The 22,752-nt window shown below is 37.8% G+C and overlaps 1 protein-coding gene across 6 annotated transcripts in view; it reads right to left on the reverse strand.

Moving 5' to 3' along the window:
- foxp1b (forkhead box P1b) overlaps window positions 1–17,770 on the reverse strand; it is a 163,252-nt gene extending 145,482 nt beyond the window's left edge. For 3 of the 6 annotated variants that reach the window (XM_088423659.1, XM_088423660.1, XM_088423658.1), the window contains exons 1-2: window positions 17,501–17,764; window positions 7,302–7,387 (exon numbers count right to left, since the gene is read on the reverse strand). The gene's annotated coding sequence lies outside the window, so the exon portion shown is untranslated. Of the gene's footprint in view, window positions 1–7,301; window positions 7,388–17,500 lie in introns of all 6 variants that reach the window. The other 3 variants (XR_015866611.1, XM_088423665.1, XM_088423664.1) reach the window with 2 other exon arrangements.
- Between the last annotated feature and the right edge of the window lie 4,982 nt (window positions 17,771–22,752).

Genomic DNA, 22,752 nt, shown 5'->3' on the forward strand with positions numbered 1-22,752 from the left:
AGTTGTTTAAAGTTTGTTGGACCACAACATGTATTTTGGCAAAAACTTTATTTGAATCGAGATTTTGAGGATTAAATGATAAAAGAATAGCATGGGCGGATTTGATTCAGGGTACGAGGCCAGGAATTTATTATACATTTTAAGGGATGATTTAAAATGGCACGGTGTTGCACACTATACATCTTAATAATGTATTATACTCGATTATTAAAGTAAAAAGGAAGCAAAAGGCTCTTGACTTGAACAAGCCTTTAAGGAACTGATTACTCCCACCATGCACAAGAATAAATGATTACCAAACTCAGTAATTTCACTTCTGTCTTTTCGTGGAAAAAAAAACTGATTTCTTTGTCAACACAGTGATATAATAGATTCGCATATTTCATGATTTGGTTTCATTTGGTTTGACTTTTATTTTGCGACATTATCGAGCAACAAGAACACACTGATAATAACAAATTCACTGTGTGAAACTATGCTTTTTATTCTTTAGTATTTTTATTTAGTCACAATACGTTCATCAATATGCACCAATCGGAGAAGCGCTGCCATTTTTGTCGCGTACCAGCTATGCAGTGACAGCAAGGGCATTCGATTCTATTTAAATTAATAGGATTTCATCAGTTTCAGTATTAGTTTTAAGTTGTTTGGGTGGTGTTTTTCTTCGGTGTATTTATCCTAATTTAACCTAATTTCTGCAGAATGGTACAGTGTGCCATTTTTAGTGCCCGCCCCCTCTGCAAGCCACCAAGATTTTGCATCCTTTACAGTTGTTTTTCCCTCTACATTTGTTGCATGTATTAAGATTTTCAAAGGAGATGATTCACAGTGATGGTGTGGAAGCTCCCCAGCATGCCTTTTAACCTTTTAGTTTTTTACTCTCTCCACAGGAAGATGTTCACAGGATATGCTTTATTAAGATCCTGCCGACCTGAAGAGCTACTGTGACTTACTGGTGCATTACAGTCTAAAAGGCAGCGTTATTTAGAGCGATAAAAGGCTAATACGTTGTTGAAGTGGAATTACACAGAAGTTATCTGGGCCTGAAGAACATGACCACAACCCTTGATGTTGTTTAGATCAATAAAGCCCATTAAAGCGGAGACCTCAAACACAGATAAGACTCTTCTACAACAACATAATAGCGCTGGCGGAATTTCACTGCAGACCAGGAGACAAAACAAGTGTAAAATACAAAAGTATTCAGCAGGTCATAAAACAATACCGGTTTGATTAATGAACGAAGATACTGTGTAAACTTTTCAAGTGCCGTGTATGTTTTGTTTGGATCATGCTGAACTTCATAAAAAAATAATAATAAAAAAAAACAGGAAACAGAGCTTGTCAATATCTCTATATGTAAAATGACATACAAGATTACCTTTGTGTTTGAGTACAGGATGTCCTCTTGTAGTTATTTCACATAAATATTATTCAACATGGAAATTTTCATCATTTTTTGGTATTCAAATATCCTATAAAATGTTCGAATTGTATATCAGGTATAAGGATAAAAATAAAAACTAAATTATTTTGCTTATGTAAAAACAATTTGCACTTAAAGGAAGAAAAAAAAAAATCAAGAAAAATAGCAACTTTAAAACTGAAAATATTATGTTCATAAATCAAAATCCACAATCACAAAAAATTAAAAAAATGATACAATACAAAACAATTTTATATTCTACTCAAAAAAAAGTGCCGCACCTGGAAGCTAAGGCTATATTCAGTGGTAAATCGGTAAATTATCTCACGTAAAAAGTAGGGCTGCAGCCAGCAAATATTTGGGGTATTCAAATATTCTATCCAAATTAAATATCAAGCAATCATAAAAATTGAAAAAAAAATAAAATGGTCCATAAACATAGCATAAGTCACATTAATTGCCGTGGTTATCTGCAATAGCTAACTTACAGTTATACTTAAGACGACAAACCAGGAAGTGGATGTGAGGCAGCCGAAGAGTATAAGTTAAATCGAGATGGGCCTCCCGCTGCGGCCTGCAATTTACCCGAAGGAAAAAGACGTGCGAGGGGATTGTTTTTTTTTTTTAAACCTTACAGGCTTTGTCAGATTTGAACGGTTTTAAATAACCGTGGCTTTCAAAATCGTGATGTATTGCCATTACGTTTATCAACCCATGCCTAATCATAACACATTACTAATGATCATAAAACTTAAAGTTTTTCATTTAATAAAAAATTCAGCTCATTTTTTTCCTTTCCAAAATCATTACGCGGGCCGGAACCGGCTCGCGGGCCGTATGTTTGACACCCATGTTGTAACTGGTACTTTTTATCCCGACTTTATAAAGTGCACGCGACACACCCCATCTTTCATACAGATACAGATTTTACAGTTTCTCAATACACAATCACACTCAGATAATTCACTTTTTAACCCTTTGTAACCAGCAGTGACATCGGTCGCCGGGCCGAGCAGGAAGAAAATTTGGCTGGGTCCAGACCTTGACAGTTACACAATACGGAGTGGCAAACCCCTCCTCTCCCGACCAACACAATTCCCATTCATAATCAAACCTGCCGCTTGTAGTGTAAGGGTGGAGATTTGAAAGATAAGATGCGGTTTGGGCTTGGATGTTTGTTTTGTTTGCTTTTTTGGGAGGGGGTGGGGGGGTGCATCCTGCGTAAAACCGCATCCTGAACAAGCATCACTGCGCCTCACTGTAAATAAATACTCTCTCCTCTGCGTAGCTTCCGTTAACTGTCAGCACCTTGGCTCTGAATCACCTTCAAGTCCAAACAGGAAAATGCAGAAAGAAGCTGGTTTCATTTGCTTTAACACGTTTTAGCCAAAAAGCACATGGTAACTCATTCTTTGATGCCCGATGTAATATTGTGATCACAACAATACGGGCCTCGCTTTGACCACCAAGCTCAAATCAATCCCATAACAAGTGATCTGTATCCAAACCACATCTCCAAGCAATTAGGATGGATGCTTCTAACAATATACAGTATTCAGTGGTTTATTATGAAGGATAAGTTCCATGGATCCTTGAAGGAAGGTTGATTATTTTTCTCATTTATGAAGGGTGATGGGTTTTCACAAAATCAGGCTTATTCATCCAAAATTGAAAATTGAGCTCTTGCTACCGCGTTTTACGCTCTATAGGGCGCACTGGATTATAAGGCGCAACATAAATGAATGGCCTATTTTCTTATATAAGGCACACCGCATTATAGAGCGGATAGATTAGAAGCTACAATAGTGGCTGGGGTTGCGTTATGCACTAGATGGAGCTGCACTAAAGGGAATGTCAACAAAACAATCAGTTTTGAGAAATACAGTCAGAGTTTTGAGAAATGTGCGTTTTGTCCCATTCAACTTTCAATGGTGCGTATCGTCTACTAATCCCTTATTTTCATAGACTCTGATTACATTTTGAACTTTTTGGCTGCTGTGAAATGAGGGTTGAAATGAGCTTTTTTTATAAAAATTCTAGGTATTATTTCAGGTATATTCCCCTGAGAATTTAGTAAAAAGTTTGAGAAGTTCTGTGAGACATCCTCCTGAGAGTCCACAGTTGTGCAATGAGGGATACATATATATATATATATATATATATATATATATATATATATATATATAGTTTCTTGTCAGTGTGTTGGCCAATCAGCTCCCTCTTCCAACCGTTCCTTGTCCAGGTGCTCCTTGTTGTCTCGTTACTTTTGAGTGTATTTAGTTTCCTGTTTCCTTTCAGTTCTTCCAGGGCCATTGTCAATGTTTCTATCAATTCCTACTCTCCATTCGAGCTTCTTTGTTTTCAGGTTACTTTTCCATAAAATATGCGCACCCTCTCCCTGCATGTTCCACCATGACAGTTTGACCGTACGACAATTGGTCCATACCAAAATATATTCGAAAAACGAAAGGCATTATAAGGGAGGGAACCTCACCAATGTTACGGAAACAATACTCATTAGTTGCATCGACACTTTCATGGAGAAATAATTTGCTGTCATTTGTTTGTTTTGTATTTATCAGCAGTTTGCCATGGAGCGACTCTATTGAGTCCGCATCTCTCGCGGGCCTGGCGCTTACTGAGCCGTGCCGGCCGAGGCTGTTAAGTGTGTGCGAAGTTGTGCCATCTTGGATCAGACAGTTAAAGGCGCTGTCCTCTTTGCCCGAGGAGTCTCGCTGGTCAGCCGCATTACTTAAAGGGCAGCAGCATCTCGCTGAGCTCATCTCAACCTGCCCAAGGGGGGTGTGAGTCTCCGCGACCGTGTTTACGCTTGATCCAAAAGACCCCCGATTGTTGTTCTTTTCCTGCGCGGAGGCGAGCGGAGAACACTCAGGCCAAACGCCCGGCCCGCGCCGCAGCTCGTTTACGCACAAGCGGTTAACCGTACAAATTATACAATTAAAACAATTTGCTGCATCTATCAGTCAGGCTGATCTAATAAGCCATTCAAATGACACTAATGGAGTAAGCCGCTCTCTCTATCCTTCCCCGAGCAAAGTATTTTCCCCTATATGACGCGATGAAGGCAAAGCGTCTGCATCAGTGGAAAACAAAGACAGCCGAGAGGAATAGAATTACAGTACGTTCGTGCAGCAGGATGTCGCAGAGCACATTTGAGACTTTGCGCTTTTTTATGTGACGTGTGGTGGAGCAAGTCAAATGGGTGCTTCAAATTCTATCTTGGCTGAGGAAAACAAGACCCTAGTAGGAAATTATCAGGAATATTAATAAACTAATACGAATGAGAGTAATTAGAGAAAACGCTACAAATATTTAGGGGGGCTGGCACCTGGCGGAGAATTCAACAACAGTGTTGGAGAGACGTTTTGTTTTGTTTTGTTTTGTTTTGTTTTGACAGATATGATAATTGCAGCTCAGTGTCGAAGAGGAATAATTCAAATAATTTGTCTTTTGAAAATTAGCTAAAATAAAAAAAAAACACACACACAATTTTTGCAGAATAGGATAGACTTTGTCAGTATATCAAATTCTCCAAAACGTCAACATAACAGAACGGTTCAACTTAGTTATGTTTTTCAAACCAATTTCAAAGGGTGTTCAGAGGGTCAGAAGAATCTCTGATAAAATTAGCTGAAATGAAAACCAATACTCTGAAGTTAACAAAATTTTAAAGTGATTTCTTGGCCATCAGATTTTTTAAAATGACACTGATACCGATATTAGTGAAAAAATGCCAAAGATCAGCGCTGATAAATGGTCTATTCCAAAAGAGTATGGAAAAATATAATCAAATATTCTTTGGGGTGACGCAAAACTTTTTCACTTCTGATACAATACCGATATTGTAGCCAAGAGTCCTGCCCGATACCGATATCGATTTAATCCAATATAGGCAGGGATTGAACATGCTTTTTTTTCATTATTTCAAACAAAGAACAATAGGAAGCAAAACAAATTATGGAGACAATATGATCATTTTTTGGGGATAAAAGCAGGAGTCCGGAATGGACTGCTTTTGGATGTAGACCGATATCATCTGATAACGTTTTTTTGCGCTGATATCAATACGGGATAGGGGACACCCCTAAAAATTTCTATCATATGTAACTACAACAAGTCAGTCAACATGCGCTGGACTGCCAGGGACTCGAAATTGAGCGAGTGACACACCCAGGGCGTGAACAAAGCGGGAAGAAACGAGACATGGCCAAACCTTGACCTGGATATCCTGCATCTCTGTCCACCCAGTGTTGACAAGAAACACTCCTCTACGAGTTCAAGGGAAGTGCTTTCACAGTGTACATGTCTGTTTCAATTCGCTCTACCAAGCAAAACGTTTGGTTTTTTTTCTCTTTTTTTAACGTTGATGATCTATAACTGTCCATTAGACACGAGTCCTCCTATATACTGCACATAGTCCATACGGGCGGGAGTGCTAGCACCCACAAGTAAGTGCCCCATCAGCAAAGAGAGGGAGAAAAGCTACCTTTTATGGTAACCGATCACAGACCCGAGCCATTGACCACAAAGCCCGCAAATGAGGCGTTAAGTGTCATGGCGGAGAAGAAAGATATGACCCTCTTCTCATCCATGCATGCGTCTGCGCCATGCTGATTTCTCACAAGGCTCTCCAAAACCATCCCTTGCCAAAACATGTCCGAGCGGAACACTTAATCTATTGAAGGGTTTATTCAAGAGAAATGTTGTAGCCGCTGATTCAAGGGAAGTCCACGCGTTTCGCACCCAGGGCAATTTAAGGACTAGCGCACCGACACCAGTCCATGAAGCCACTGCAAATGACCGTAATTCCCCAAATATAAGACCCGCTTTTCTTCCCTAAAAATGAAGGCAAAAGTATGGGTGCGTTCTATAAACAATAACTAAAAATATTGATTTTTTTTTTTTATTGTAAACCTTTTGGAGAAGATTGATCCGTCATCCACATGAGCTGAGTTTTGTGCATTTTTTTTTTTTTTTTAACAGATATATTCTACGACGAGCTAGAGCCGAATTTCAGTTGGCTGTTGGCAGCCAAAATTAAGGGTGCATCCTATACACTGGTGCATCTTATATATGGGGAATCGTAGTATTTATTTCTCACGATGTTTTTGAAGCTGATACAATAGATTTCAGACTATAGGTGCTACTTTTTTCTCACGCTTTGAACGCTGCAGCTTATAGTCCAGTGCAGTATGTCTGCAAAGTATTTACTACCCACCAGGGGGAAATCACTGGATTCAATGAAAGCAGCTATTAGGAAAACAAAGAATACAAGCTGTGATTCCTAGGTACATAACAAAATATTTGCAGCCACTGGACATCATTGTGAATCGTGAATGGATTTAGTGCATAGAGGGAAAGAGGAAGATCATAGCATCCGTTAAGTCCTGGTAGGTTTTTCACCAGGCATGTTATTGTTGTGTTGGTGCAGTAAAAAAATATTAAAATAAAAATAAAAACTTCATGGACCATCTTTCTGCATAAATATCATGTTATAACCTGCGGATTACACTCAGGTCTAGCCTATACATGACAAAAGCTTGCTTTTACAAAATCTCTATTTGGTCATTTAGCTCAGTTTCATATTTTTTAAACAAGGAATCAATTGAAATACTTTGATTTATTGACCTGCTTCAATGTAAAATAAAATAAACATTTGAGCCTTGGATATAAAGTTAGGGGTTTATAGAAAATAATGGGGAAGAAAAATAGATACTTCTTTAAAAAAAAATTAAAAATTATATATATATATATATATATATATATATATATATATATATATATATATATATATATATATATATATATATATACATATATATATATATATATATATATAATAGTTATTACATACCCAAATTACTCGTGCTGAATTTCCGGACACTCCATTCCTCCAATCAGAATCGAGTTTGCAGTCTCAGTGCACGAACGTTGGCACATCTAAGAGTACAAAATACAGAGAGAAAGGAGAAAGGAGGGAAGGAAGCACACAATTACAAACAGGAAGTAAAAAAAAAGGTGGGGGAAACCCCTCCAGTAGTTTACATAGCCGAGAAATCACAATAAAAAAGGTCAAATGTAAACATGAGCTTTGTGTCACTACAATTTGGCACATGATGATGCATGGATTCCTGACCTACATGCATAATTTTAGTGTCATATTGGAACCAATATATCACATCAATTTTAGCCACAAGGGTTGTGTTTTTAAATCGCAGAAAGTGATTCATCCCTCACCTTCAGTTAATGGAATACCGCAAAATGACTCAGAAACCATTTTTGTATGTGCGTATGATGAAGACCACACACTGTTTTGCGATCAAATGATGAGTCAAATGTTACTTGACGGTCCTGTGCATTTTCAGATTTGCTGTATATTATTTATCACAACCATTGAAGGAAATTGAAAATTTCGACATTAAAATATTTTATGTTCAGTAATAAATAAATGAATAAATAGACAGTTGACATGAGAAAAAAAATATGAATAGATAAGGTCTTATATTAATTTATTGTACCATAAAATTGGAAAATCTGGTGATTATTTGATTATTATTTCACCAGTTGACAGGACTCTCAATGTTGGCTAAGTTAAGTGACTAAACTAATGGTTCTAAAAATGTAGTTTTAGGCTGGAAAATATGGCTGAAAAATAAAATGTTTACCAATCATTCTGGAAAATTACGATATTAATCAATTTTTGCTTTCTATACTATGTAAAAAGCATTACCTTTTTAAATGCACCAATTAAATCATTCAACTCTAAATGTATTTGTATGCATCTTTCATGAGTCTGGGCTTTCAACGTTTGATATTTATTCATTCATTCATTCATTTGAGTCTTTTTATTTCATGTGTTTGGGTAATGGAACAAGTAAGTATGGCGAATAAGTCTTGCAAAAACATCAATTTCACGATTTAGCTCATTTTTGACTCCACATTGGCAGTTCCACAGAAGGGAGCTTGCAAACACAGAACATTCATTTGACTGACATGTAAATACAGTTGTGTTGTTATAAAAACACGGGGTACGCCCGCTTGTGGGGATCAACATATTTTTGGAAATAATGACAAGCACGCAGCCGAGTAATCAGAAGGGTGTTATCTGGGGCTGATGGCAAGCCCGAGAATTTGGACAGGCTGTGGAAACACGGATACAAGTGCAAGTGGGGATGCTTACGTTTTTCTCTGGTGTACGATGAAGACCTCAGACATTGGATTTCGCTTTGAAACCGGCCCATTAAAATCAAGACGTGTTTTCCATAGACCGTCTGACTAACCTTTTTTATAATCGATTAGTCTATTGATTATGCCATCAGTTAATCGAATAATCGGATGCAATTTTGTTTTGGTTGACAATTTTCTTTTGGTTCAGGGTTACCGCGTCCCTAAGATGCTTGTCAGCTATTGGTCGGGGTCAGGGTGTCACTAAGATACCGATATGCTAAAAACTTGATCTTGTGTGAGTGCTTACGATATCGTATTTATTTTTTATTTAGTGCTTAATTCAAACTTTAATTGGTTCGTCATGGGTCCCAAGATTGCAAGTGCTGTTAAAGGGAGAAGTAATAAGAAGATTAGTATGGAAACCAAGCTGGAGATAATCAAGAAATACGAAGAGGTTAGGCTAGGCTAGGCTAGGCTACTAAGGAATATGGCCCTAACAAGCTCAAGTCATGTCACTCAAAGGTAAATAAGTCCTTCATATATTTTGTATTTATGATGTTATTTAATTATATAAATGTATATTATACACAAGTCGTACATACTATAGTATTTTGTTACAAATTTTTAATATGTATATCAAATTGTGATGTTTTTACCTGGGGTTTCACACGCATTAGCTAACTAGCATAGCTTTCTATCGCCCGCCATTCGCCCGCTCTGGAACGGATTTTTTTGGTGTAGTTTAAGTTTTGGTCCCGTATAGCTCAGCCCCAGCAGGAACCGGAAAGTTCCAGTCCAAAAGCATCGGTTGCTGCAACCGCATTGAAGGATGTCACCCGATCAATGTCCCTGAGCCGTTAAGTATGGCCACTCTCTGCAGCGCATCTCATAAGAGTTGATCTTGGGGACCACCCCGAGCTGACCCGCGGCGCCGGGAACAATTACAAGAGAGTGGTCTTTCTGGGCCGGTGCCCACTTGACCCGGCGGGGTAAAGACGGGACAGAAATCCCCATGATTTAAGCTCCTCCCCAAGACGTGCTGACAAGGTTAGAGGGTCAAAGCAGACATTAACAGGTCAGTGTGTGGCCCACTTGGGAACAATTACTCCTAGTCACAGCTAAGTGGACACTTGATTGAACACGATAGAGGCAGGACACACTTCCCACAGATAACAATTCCCCGAGCCATTTAGGATAAAAAGCCCTTGTGATACAGCCTTTATGGGCAAAATTCATCTTCCTTTTCCCTTTTAAAAGAATGTGAGAGTGTGACAGAAAGCCATTCTCCAAAGAGATGACTCGGAGCATTTCCATTTTGCCGCAATAGTGATAGTTGCTTACGACTTGGGAACAATTACAAGGTGACGGGGAAGAAGCCAAACGATGTTGCGATGTGGCGCTCGCAAACGCCAACGGCAACATCAAAATAAACAAAAAAATACAAGAATGTCCCTATCCTGCAGTTATTTCTTATTGCTAGGGACAGCAATAATATCGCTAATAATGTCCCACAAGCAGAAGTTGTGTTCTGTTCGTTTTGTTCATTCGTTCAACCGCAAAGACGCATTTATACGACATTCGATTCCAGGAACTTATTTTATTTTTATTTTTTTTTTCAAATATTAGGTTAAAGGAGGGTCTCAAAGTAGTTTTCATACAAATAAATAGAAAAATAGTTGAAGTACTAAGAATTGGATGTTTTTACTGTTTACATTTGCACATTAGCTTGTAAATTTTCTAGCAGCATGCTTAGTAAAAAGCAAACTTTGAAAACTGGAATATTTATGATAGGTATTATTTTCAATTACAGATATTGACAAAATCTCATCTTGTCTCGATGCGGTGGCCTAATTCTCGCGAGACATTTCGTCTGGCGGAATTAGTGTCTCGTCTCATTCCTACGATGTACGTTTATGAAACAGAGTTATTCCACATGTTTTCATGCTGAATAAAGCAAAACATTTAAAGTTAACTCCGACCAAAGCGGATTGGGAATGGCGCCCCGCCCTATTTACAACCTTGAGAGCGAAAACAAATTCTCTCCAAGGAGCTCAGGCGTTGGCGGCAAACAATGTCTGACGCTCTATTGGGAACGCAAGCTAGCAAATAACAACAGTCGGAGGATAAACAAGGTCCACACCTCTTTCGGTGAGCGGGAATTGGAAAAGCGGCAGATCGTGTCTCCGAGAAACGGACGGACAGTTTGTTTGAACGTGGAAGCCAGGGACAAAATAAATCAGATGGCACCGCTAGCTTCCCACTCTCGGGTCAACTGAATCATTAAGGGTCAGGGAAGATACCGTCATCTTCCGTGAATAGCTCACACAATCACAACAAGGATGACTTCACAGTAGTAAACCCGCTAGGGCAAAGCCAGTATTTATTCGTTATTCAATTGGCTCAAAAAAAAGAATTTTAGCTTAGGTCATTCCTAATGAAAGCGTAGCATCCACCTTCTTTTGTCATTTAATGATTCCGCTCTGTACCCAGTCACGCTCTGGAAAAAAAAAAAAGAGCAACAATAACAGCAGCCTGTGTTTGATCCTCACGTTGGACACCATAATAGTAAACAATGTCATCGCAAGAGAGACGATGGGCCAATTAGCAACCTCCCCTTCTGCTATCAAGCAGCATGCTAGATTATAATAAGAAACCTGCAAACTTTTATCCCTGCTCCACCTTAGCGCTGCACAGCATTGCATCTTGGGTAATTACTACCTTCCAATTACTGCGCAGCTAGTAAATATATATCAAATAAACAAGCAACAAGCAGTCAATTAGGAGCTAGCTTTCATAACGGGGGTTCGCATTGATGTTTTATGTAGTGATACGGGGCAGTAACGGGAAACGCGCAACTCCAGTGTGAACTTTTTAGGTGGAATACACCTCAAATTGCGATTGTGGCAGTCGAAGACAAGCGCACCAACACGCTCCGGTTTGATGCTCAAAAAAGAGTAACAAAAGATTGATAAATCCAATTCATGTTGGATTTGAACTTTTAAAGACATGTTTACAATCGGTATTAATTACTTATATGTGACATTTAAAGGGGTAGTCCCCTTTTTTAGCAATAAAAGGTTGCTATGCTGTCTATTACTACCGTAATTCCCAATATAAGATGCACTCTTTTCCCCAAAATGAAGGCTAAAAGTATGTGTGTGTCCAATAAACGGTATTTTTTTTTTTTTGACACCATTCGAGGAAGACTGATCCGTCTGCCGAGTTTTTGACACACAGATGTGCTTTTAGATCAACAGTATTCTTACTTACAATATTTACCGTAACAAGACAAGCAAGAGAGCGGACGTCAGTTGGCTGTTAGCAGCCAGTACGAGTTAAGAGCAGCTCATGTTAGCTGAGATTGTTACGGCATTATTTTCAAGACAGGCAAAACGGCCAAAGGCATCTGTGACAGCAATTGCTTTAATCCTAAACTAACCCTAAATTTCTCAAAAATCCTGAAAAATCTTGTCTGTTAAGGATTTAACAATAGAAAAACGTATGCCTCATAAAGGCTGTTTTTGCCTGTTTAGACTATTGGCAGAAAGCGGCCGCTGTGCCCATTAAAGGTTTAAAGACCAAATACTAACTTGTAAAAATATATTTTCTTAAAAATGGGCTATGCACAAGGTTATTTAATATTCCACTAGATTTTATTTAAACAAATCAAAACGTTACATAAATATGTTTATTTCTTCAAAGTTATTCAGAATAACTGAAAAAAATATATACAGTACATAATGTTTTTATATTGCCCAGTCCTAAGTAACAAAAAATCAAATAAAATAAAGCAGTAACAGTCTGTCAACAAAATTAGCATTGCTACACTCATCCCTCATCCAGCCACAGAGTTGCCGGCTCAAATTTGAGTTTATCACACGGCGAGTAGCAGGCTTAACCAGCGTGATGCATCCGCAAGACGTGATCAAAGAAATCCAACTTTGCGAACGGCGATGGCGATGCAATGGCCCTGCCTCGTTATGTTTCTCGTAAGCCCGCGACTGCCAACAACAGGAAAAAAAAAAAGTCAAGGATGAGACACTTTAAAAGCTACTGCCATTTCCTTTTATGGTCCCTTGCTGATGTCTATGGTAACTAGGAATTAGTACTTGTCAGGTTCACTACACTATGGAATGATCACTGAATAAATTAGGTTGAATAGTTTTTACTTTTCCACAGCATCGCTCTAACACAGTGCTTCTCAAAGGGGGGTATGAGGACACCTGGGGTTAGGTAAAAGGCTCGGTCCGGCCGATTCAATAGGCCAATCATGGCCCTTCAAACAGTGTCCGAAAATAATTGGCAAAATGGCTGATATTTGCCAAGTATTTGGATTTTTTTTTTGCTATTTACAGCAGTTGTACACAAGTAAAACTGGTGTCATTATTACACACAAATCCATATCATTACCATTTATCTGTATATATATATTTTTTTTTTTTTCCCAAGCAATGATTAATGTGAACAATGCAAGGAGCTGTGCAAAGAAATGGCATGAATGTCACACCTAAAACCTAACTTAAAATTTGTGCAACTTTAATTAAGCATACCTGTGTTAAATAAGACAGTTATCAACTATAACACAAACACACACAAAAATTAATGTCCTTGTAACTTTAATTGTGTCATGCAATACATGGTGTCAACTTAAATGCAAAGTTTTTTGTTTTATCTTTTTTGAACAATGTATGTACTGTTGACCCCTGCTAATCATGGGGAATTGATACCAGGCAGGCTAGTGACAATCTGCATATAGTTGACACCTATTAAAATACATTGAGAGGAAATCAATGCTATTTTATTCATTATAAATTATTTAATTAAAAAAATCGGCATCAGCCTACAAAAAATCTATGAGTTGGGTTTTGGCAGATATCAAGAAATCTAATTTAATGCTTGTTAATGCTGTGATTAAGATAAGCACATTATTTTTAAATCAACAGTAAATTCATTGGAATATGAAGCAACATTGTACGACCATAATATGGCTTATACAGTATATATATATATATATATATATATATATATATATATATATATATATATATATAGTAAGAATCTGACTAAGCAAGTTAGATGATTGCACCACAATTTTCTGATCAATTTTTCCACATCACACATGCCTTTTACACATGCATAATTGAAATCCAGGCCGGACAGCTGATGGAGACAGGTGCTAAGGTTTCGCTTGAAAGCGGTGCACAGCTTCAAGCATATGGCTGAGCCCCACAAGAGTGGATTAAAATATGTCAACCCTTGCCCATCATTCCACACATTCAAGCCTTTGCTTTAACTGACCGTTCGCCCGCCGTGGCTAACTAACACTGAATACCATTTGTAAAAACGCTCAGGCTTGATTACAGAAACGTACTCCACTGCTTTCTTTTTTAAGAAAAAAAAACAAAGACTGAAAGCCTATTTTTAAAAACTATAGAAAGTTTGTTGGTGTTCGTGGAGGTAGCAAAGTTCACATCAAGGTTTCGTCAGGATTCCTTCAATGTCGCAAACGTTCTCGAAACGTTTTCCAATCGTTCCCTAACAGTTGTAAAGTCCCTGAAGGGCAAACGCTGGTGTGTGTCCGTTGCGGTCGTCGTTCAAATTCGCCAGAGGTCGTGAAACTGTTGCCAGAAGTTGTCAAAATCTCATTAGATGTTTTTTTTTGTTTTTTTGTACTAACGTACATCTTGTTTGGCGTTCACCATTTTCTTGAAACAAGAGCTACGTCTGGTAACCTGTGGCGAGATTTTGGTGACCTGTTGGTGAACTCTGATGACCTTTAACGAACCGAAGATCAAGAGAAGCGCTACCTTCACGAACACTTGCCCGACGCTCCACTGATGGTCATCCGTTTTGCTGACAAACGACGAATCACAAACCAGCAAAATCTTATAACATGGCCAACTCCCGTGGCGGTAAATAGATGACGGAAGCGTGACTAAATGAAGCAACGGAGTGGCAAAGTGACGAAATGGGCAGCGCCTGGTGTGAATGCATCTGTGATTTTGCGTCCAAACTGTGCGCATGAAATACAATCGTTAGCTTCTTAAAGGGACGGTGTGGAAGATTTAGACGTTTTTTAATTAAAAAGGAATAAACTAAATGAGTGTAAATTTCAAAAACCTGCAAATCAATGTGTTCTTAATGACCAACAGTTATGTTTTAAATATAATGGTAGGTCTGATTATAACTGAATTATATTACGTGGGGGGTGGCACTTTTTCAAATGCGACCATGTTTGCCTTGGACAATGGTAAATGCAGCACCTGCAGCGCCTCCCGCTGTCCGTAATGAACAACGGTCTAAATCTTACATCCCGCCCCTTTAAAGGAGACGAGAAACTAACTTTGATTCCCTCAGTCTTGGCTGAACGTCTGACAAACGTCGGACGCAGAGGCGGAAAAAGTTTGTCCCTTTTAACAAGTGTGTCCGAATTGGTGAAGGTCCATTTCTGCATAAGTGAGCAAGCACACTGACCCCAGTGGCTGTTGAAATAGTGTACGGCCCCGCCCCTCCCTCGGGCGGCTCATGACAACGGCCCAGCAGCAGCACTATTTGATCTCTGATGTTTTCCTTAATCTGGGTTGTCAAGGTTCGCTTGTTGGAGTCTATTTACTTTCCTTCTTCTACCAAAAACTGCCCCCTCCCACCTCCCATGCACTCCCCACTCCCTCTCTCAGACAATGACTAATCCAGAGACGAAGGAGGAGCCAGCAGTGCCAGCAAACCGTCTAAACGCCTCACTTTCTCTTTCACACTTTATTTTGATTGATTTATTACTATTATTGTATTTTATAGCTATCCTTGGCTGAATAAATAAAATCACAAAAAAGGAAAAATTGTCGGTTTGTCATGGTTTGAGTGAAAAAAGACGCTAGGGAGCTGAAATTTCACCCAGATTTGTTATCACAATACCAGGAGTGTGTCACCCCTTGGATAAAATACTGCAAGAATGATGTGGCAGAAAAAAACAAATCATCAAAATACTCCAAAATATGTGCAATTCATACGTTCGTATTTTGAAAATATCAAGAGTGCTTATTATTTACAACACGTTTCCGCTTGTTTTCAAGACACCGTTTTCAAGCGATCGCTTGATTAAAATGTGTTTTCCACATCAATATTTCAACTATGCATATCTGTCATCAAGCTTTCAAACTCTTGCCGGACAAAAAGAGTCAGCGACAGCTTTTTCCCCCAACGCTAACAACATGCCGAATAACAAGGAAAGAAAAACACATTGAAAATAACAATTGCACTCTGTGAAATTGTGACTTTTATTCAATCTCATTCATTCCAGTGATCGTTTGTTTTCATTTATTATGCACTAATCAGATCAGCAATGCCAATTTAGTTGTATGCCAGATAAACAATGACAATAAATGTATTTTATTCTATTCTATTCCTTTGGGGTCCAAAACTTTTCAGGTGGTCTGTGTTTGTCACATACTCATTTTTGACCACTCAAATGTGTTGGAAGCTAACTATTTTTTAATATCAACAAATATCACCTAGATTTATGGGATTTTGGGGCATGCTGAGGAAGTGGCATCTAATTTGTTTGATATTGAAGAAAAGTGTACGATGCCAAAATTTAGCCGTCATCCGTGTATTTTATTTTTAAAAAAATCATAACATTGATTTGAGTTGGAAACTTCCTAAAATCTTAAATTGACAACATTTGGCCAACAGAATTTTTGTGAAATTTTCGTTTTTTGCACAAAGAGAAACAATGTGCCACAAATCACAGGTCGAAACTCGTTTCGTTTTTTGTTTTTTTTTTTGGGGGGGGGGGATTCGATGAATTTTATACCTTCATAGGTCCGGGAAACGTCCATTTTGAGAAAAAAAATTACACACCCTTTCACAGCATAATGTTCAGTTTATTTTGCATTTAAAATAGGTAATTTCAAAGAAAATAGCGTGAAAAATGAACCGACAGCACTTCACTGTCTTCAACCATCACTTCTTGGTTTTACATCCTATTCTCGCTCCCCTGTAAAATGTATAAAATCACAAAGTCCCCTAACATTGTCCCTTACCCATTTAACATTTTGCTTTGCCTTGCCAATAAAAACAGATGTTTGAATTTTTTGTTATGTACCATTTAGCTGGCCTAATGAATGGATTCAAAGCGGTTTACACTAAACATCCAATCAATAAACCCACGTAAATTAACACTTATCACAAATTGAGTAAAATATGAATAGGTAAATAAAGTAACGGTTTTAAGTTGAGATGAATATTCATTGACTATCCACTGAATGAGAAAGCAAAATTAAGATCCACCAAAGAACTCTTTAGAACCGAAAATAAACTTTCTCAGCTTGCCAGTTGTAGTGTCGTGAGATAGTAAACACGTGGACAAAGGCTGCTGCTTCTCCTCCAAAGAAATCAGTGCAAACTTGCTGTTGCATGAGATGATCTGTCAATCGATCCGAAGAGGGCGCTTCCATTTTCAGTAGGAAATGATCTGACTAACTGCGCGTGGGTTTACCTTAGTTGTAAATAACAATAATAATAAACAAATAAATAAACACTGTAATACGCTGTCGATAAGTGCATTTCTCTCCGTTTGGGAAGTTTGCCAGAACTTTCACAACAGAGCACAAACCACGCTTGTAAACTTGCAAAGGAAATTTAGTTGACTACCTGTCACACTGATAATATTCTGCACGTTTGTATTTATGCGTATTGGCCTACAGGTGTGTGCGTGTGTATCCGCGTGCATACATGCGTGTGTGTTGTGAGTCCGTTTGGCCGTGCAAAGTTCTAAGCGACAAAAGAATAACTCCCGTGTGCATGCACTCGCTCTCGGCGATAGCAACGTGCATCTTTGAACGGCGCAACAAAAGCTAAACGCGAACATTAGCTTGAACAAAAACTTACCATGATGCGAGTCGCTCGGAGCACGCGGATGAACACAACTTGCTGGGGCTGAGCACTCCAGTTTGTGTACGGAGACCGCGTGCGACACCGATCACGCCGTAAACACCAACAAGATCAATCCGCCAAGCATTTTGGCTTGCGGTGGCGGGGGGCACTAACTAACTTGTCACTTAACTTCGCTTGTGTCGGGGAGAAAAAGCAAAGAGTTTGTCGACGTGGTAGGAAAATAATCGCGCTCCTTCCTGACTGTTGTTCTGAAATATGAAAAGCCAAAAGAGGAAGAAAAAGGGGAAGAAGCGTCGATTTGGATGTTGTTGTTTTGAGCTTCCAGGTCTGTGACGTCATATCCACCTGCTGAGTAAACAAAGGTTCATTGCATCGCAACCGTCACAATCACAAGTTCTATCCAAATTAAAGATAAGAATTTAATTGGGGGGGTAGTCAGGAAAAAAAAACTACGTCTGCGAATCACAACGAGTTTCTTTCATAATAGATATTACAGTGTTCCCTCGTTTATCGCTGGGGTTCTGTTCCAAAAATATCCGCAAATAATAAGTGAAATCCGGGAAGTAGAGGCTGATTTATTTTCGTGTTTTTTGTTTGTTTTTGTTTTGTTTGTTTGTATGTTTGTTCATGTATTTTTTTGTCATTTACTATTTCAGGTATGTTTTTTTTGTTATTTTTTTTCTCATTATTTTCTACTTGTTCTAATCTGTTTTGTTATTTATTATAAGTTTTCTTCTCATTTCTTTTACATCTTTATTTTTTTGTTTATTTGTTGAATTAGGAGGTCAAAACACATTGTAAGGGACTCAGAGGACGCAAGCATTTTGAACTGTTGCTTGATGTTTCAACAAATAGGTTTAAAAATAGTTTTTACCCAAAGGTTAACAAGATTCCAGATACTGTAAATTATTAATATTTGTGTGTGTTTACTACATTCTTTATGGTACTGTTCTGTAATGTTTTTATACGAGTACATTGTCATCAAACACAATTGCGTTGCATTTTTTGCTGTGTATTATTCTTATTTTATGTTTTATATATTATACAGCTAAAAAGCATCCCCCACCACACACTTTTCACACATTTCTAGTATTTCTTTAACCACTCGGTCCAATTCTTTGAAAAAGCTAGGCCAAAACAAATAATGAAATAAGTGGTAATTGCGATAAGTAAACCGCGTTATCCTGAGGGAACATCGAATTACCAAATGCGTAGGGAGGAGTCTCGTGATTTTGTAATGAACGCTTCTGACTAAATTGGACAAATGCATTCAGTAATTTCAGTTCTTTTTTTGCCTGATTTTTAAATGATCGAAAGGCTGGTTGTTGCAAATATTTATTTTTTTAATTTTATCTTACTTCAAAACCTCATTTTTGCCTCGACTGATATTACAGTGATTAAAAATGTATTTTTGCTTGCCTCAGAAAGAAATTACCAGGCCAGTTTAACAGTCCAGTTAACACTAATTGTAAAGCAACAGTGATTTGATTTCACGAGGAACTACTTGAAGTCGTTTTTTTGTCCTTGATCAAGGTCTGAGAAGCACAGCCCTTTCTATTATAAAAGACATTACATTGTACATCTTTTTTTCCATGGCTGCGGCTGAGAGACTCGCTGCTGCAGCAGAATCATCAAGATGTTTCTTAGTAGACAGCGCCACCCTTTGGTTATTGACGGTAACAGCCGATTTGAAAAACATTCAGGTTCGTGATAATTTGCTTTAGTTTACGTGTAGCTTTGTAAAATGTTTTTTAGGAGTATAAAGCTTAGATGTTTTTTTTCTTTTTTTTTTCTTTTTTTTGTTGATTTGTTTCAGTTTTTTATAATCCAGCAAGCTTTTTGTTTGGGCATTTATCGGTCGCTCAGATATCATAGCAATTTATACAAAAACCAATTAAAAAATAATTTAAACGGTTTACCTTCACGGTCATGTCAAACCGGAAATACGTCATCTTTCCGTGTTTTAAGAAAAAGGTTGATTTTTTTTTTCCATGGTTTTGCAATAAAAAAATACAAATTGCTTGAACTGCTAGAGCTTATGAGAAGCTGATAAAAAAAAAAGCTATTTACAATAATATATTACAAACAATGATGAATAAAGAATTTGGTTTTAGAAGCAAAAAATAGTTTGTGCAACAATTTGCTCTTCTGGTTCTGAATGTGGAGATGGGATCTGGTGGCTGTTAAGTGCAGGAGTGGATCTATTAAGTGCAGGAGTGGATCTAGGGCTAGTTGGATACAGAGCCATCTGATATCCCCAAATTACAAAATGGTTCGCCTCATCACCTTTAACAGAAAGTTGCTCTGTAGCAGTTTGTCAGATTAATTTGAAAATATAAATAATATTTAATTTCTTCCTTGACTAAATAAGTCAAAGACTTACTGTATAATGTGACCCTTGTGATATTCTTTGACACCTCTAGATGGCATTCTCATTTATTTTGAAACAAACAGCACCATCTTGAGGAATCAAAATTATTACAGGTTTTTCATAAAGCTTCATTTTCCCATATTTCATTTTAGCACCCGCAAAAATGTGGACAGTGGGCCGCAAATGGCCACTGCCATTAAATACATGAGTATTAAATACATGAGTATTTAATTTCTTCCTTGGCTAATTATAGCGTGTTAAAGAAAAGAGGAAATATAAAGTGGCCCTTGCACTTTTCCGGATGCGGCTTGCTGTTCCTTTTCGTTGGGTTTTTTTTTTTTGTTTTTTAATAGCCATGTCAAAATATTCACGTGATGTTCACTAGACACTAATGTTTACTTTTAAACAAAATCACCATCGACACAAATCAACAAATATCCAAGCTTAATTTTCCCATTATTAATTTTTAGCCCGTGCCGCGGACCGCAAAAAATGTGGACGGTGGGCCGCAAATGGCCCTCGTGCCATTGTTTGGACACCGGTGCTGTAATACATGCGTGGCCTGCATGTCAACAAGGCATCTTTCAGCTCAGCGAAGCCTAACAAGCACTGTCAGTGTCAATTTATCAGCATGTTTCCTCAGTTGTCACCGTGTTGTGTGGATTAAGGGCACGACTTGATTAGGTGGAGTTGTAAATTAATTGAGGATCACTATCAGTTATTTGATAGGCTCTGTGCCGAGCAAGCGGACAACAAGTAATTAGCGTTCTGTTAATTAGGTAATTAAGCTAATGAATAGGAGCTAGTATGATTTGTGAAAGCGTTTGAACGGCGTATTTTATTCCCACTGTGGCAATGAGAAGAGACAAGGAGAAATTCTGTTGGATTTTGATGGGTTTCAAAGTCACGCGTGGTCAATTTCGGTTCTAATGCTAGAATTTAAACTGTCGCAATTGTGCGAATGCCGAAAGCATGGAATTATACCTTGTTTTGTTTGTTTTTATTTCACTATTATTCATATTTCAACTACATGTACATTTCTCAAACAATTCAAATCATTCTAGCTTCAAAATATTCCAAAAAATCTCCCTTTGCAAGCTATTACTTTTCACAATTTTCCCACTATCCTACAATTTTCACCTCAAACTATACCATTCATTCACAACTGAAAATTCAACAATTTGTTTCTATTTAAATATGTTAATCTTCAGTTTATTCCGTTCGCCTTGGGTTGAATTGTAGTTGTGTTGAAAAATATTGACATCTTTAACAAACAAAATTCCCGTCTCATATGAAAGTAAGGGTAAGTTAGGGCTCCTTTTAAGATTTTTTTTTCACTTTTTTTCCCCCCTCAAAGTCCATTTTTCAGACTTTTCCCCCTCGAAAACCTTTGGCCCATTTCTCAACATCCCAAATTTTGACAGTTCATCTCAGCCCTAACTTTTCTTTTTCCAAAATGTAAAAATAATCAGAAAAACAAAATTTTCCCCTCTCCAATGTTTACGATTCTCCCATTTTCACATTACGTATTTGATGTTTCAAACTTTAAACTGTTTAGATCATAACAGGTAATTTTATAATATTCTGCACTATTTCTTGTCATTCAGTAATGCTCAGTATCATTTTACATCATTCTTTTTATTATTATTCTATTATATTACCTGATTCCAAATCCTTTAACATAATTCCATAATTTGTCAATCAGAAATAGTATGTACTGTAATCCCCCAAATATAATATGCATGTTTTTCTCAAAAATGAAGGCCAAAAACATGGCTGCGTCCCATAAACAGTAACTTCAAGATTAGATTTTCACAAAAGGACGATTGATCTGTCAGCCACATAGACATAGTTTCATAAACCAAGTTTTAATGCACAAATGTGCATTTTTATATCAGCCATAGTCTTACAATTACCCTAACGAGAAGAGCCGGAGGCCGCACGTCAGTTGCCTGTCAACAGTTTATGTTGGCTGAGGTTGTCATGGCATTACTTTCCATAGAAGAAGCGAGCATACTGAACCAACGTTTGAGCATAATCTTGTTTACGCGCAGGAATATTATTAAAACGGAGAGTCACGTAAAGTTTATAATGTCTCCAGCTGATTCAATTATGAGTGGCGAGATATAGAGCTGTTTACACTACTCAGAGAACACAGAAAGGTATTCCCTTCAACTCGTTTATTAATTGCAATCATGAACTTGGAAGACGAGGGGGTGCGTAATTTCAGCTATTAATGGCAAAATGAACTCGAGCTACGAGTAATAAAAAAATAACTACTTTGAGGGTATAAAACGTCACACCGGTGCGGCGTTCATTTACCGCTCAAAACGTGGGAAATCTGAAACTCACATAACGAGCAACAAATATATAACTTACAGATATGACTACAAGAAAATATGAATGAAGGATTTACAATGATGATTTATTCAGTTTTGCAATCGTTTTTAGATTGTCGCCAAACTATTGGTGCATCCTGTTTTCTGTGTTTAAAAAAATGTAACCCTAAAATTAAGGGTGCGTCTTAAACACTTATATTTGGGGAATTACTGGCATTTCTCTAGAAATCCTCTAGTTTTTAAGAATGTCTTCAATTCTTCTGCTTCGGCAAAGTCGACAAAATGAAAATGAGCTCACTAGCATCCAACATTTTTTTTTTTTTTGGTGCTTTCGCAGGCAACAAGCGACCATGGCTGAGAAGCCCAGCCTAGAATATGATTTCCTTGCTAAAACATAATCAACATTACATTTCTAAAGCAGTGTCTGCATGAATGAAAACTCGCAGTACATTGACAGAAATACTTTTTGAAACACAACCCAGCCGTGAGTTTAAAGTTTCATCGGTACCGAATAAAAGTACAAAATCGATGCCAGG

Source organism: Hippichthys cyanospilos, chromosome 9 (assembly GCF_059441005.1).
Source record: "Hippichthys cyanospilos isolate Australia breed blue-spotted pipefish chromosome 9, RoL_Hcya_1.0, whole genome shotgun sequence".
In the NCBI taxonomy this organism is placed as follows: domain Eukaryota; kingdom Metazoa; phylum Chordata; class Actinopteri; order Syngnathiformes; family Syngnathidae; genus Hippichthys; species Hippichthys cyanospilos.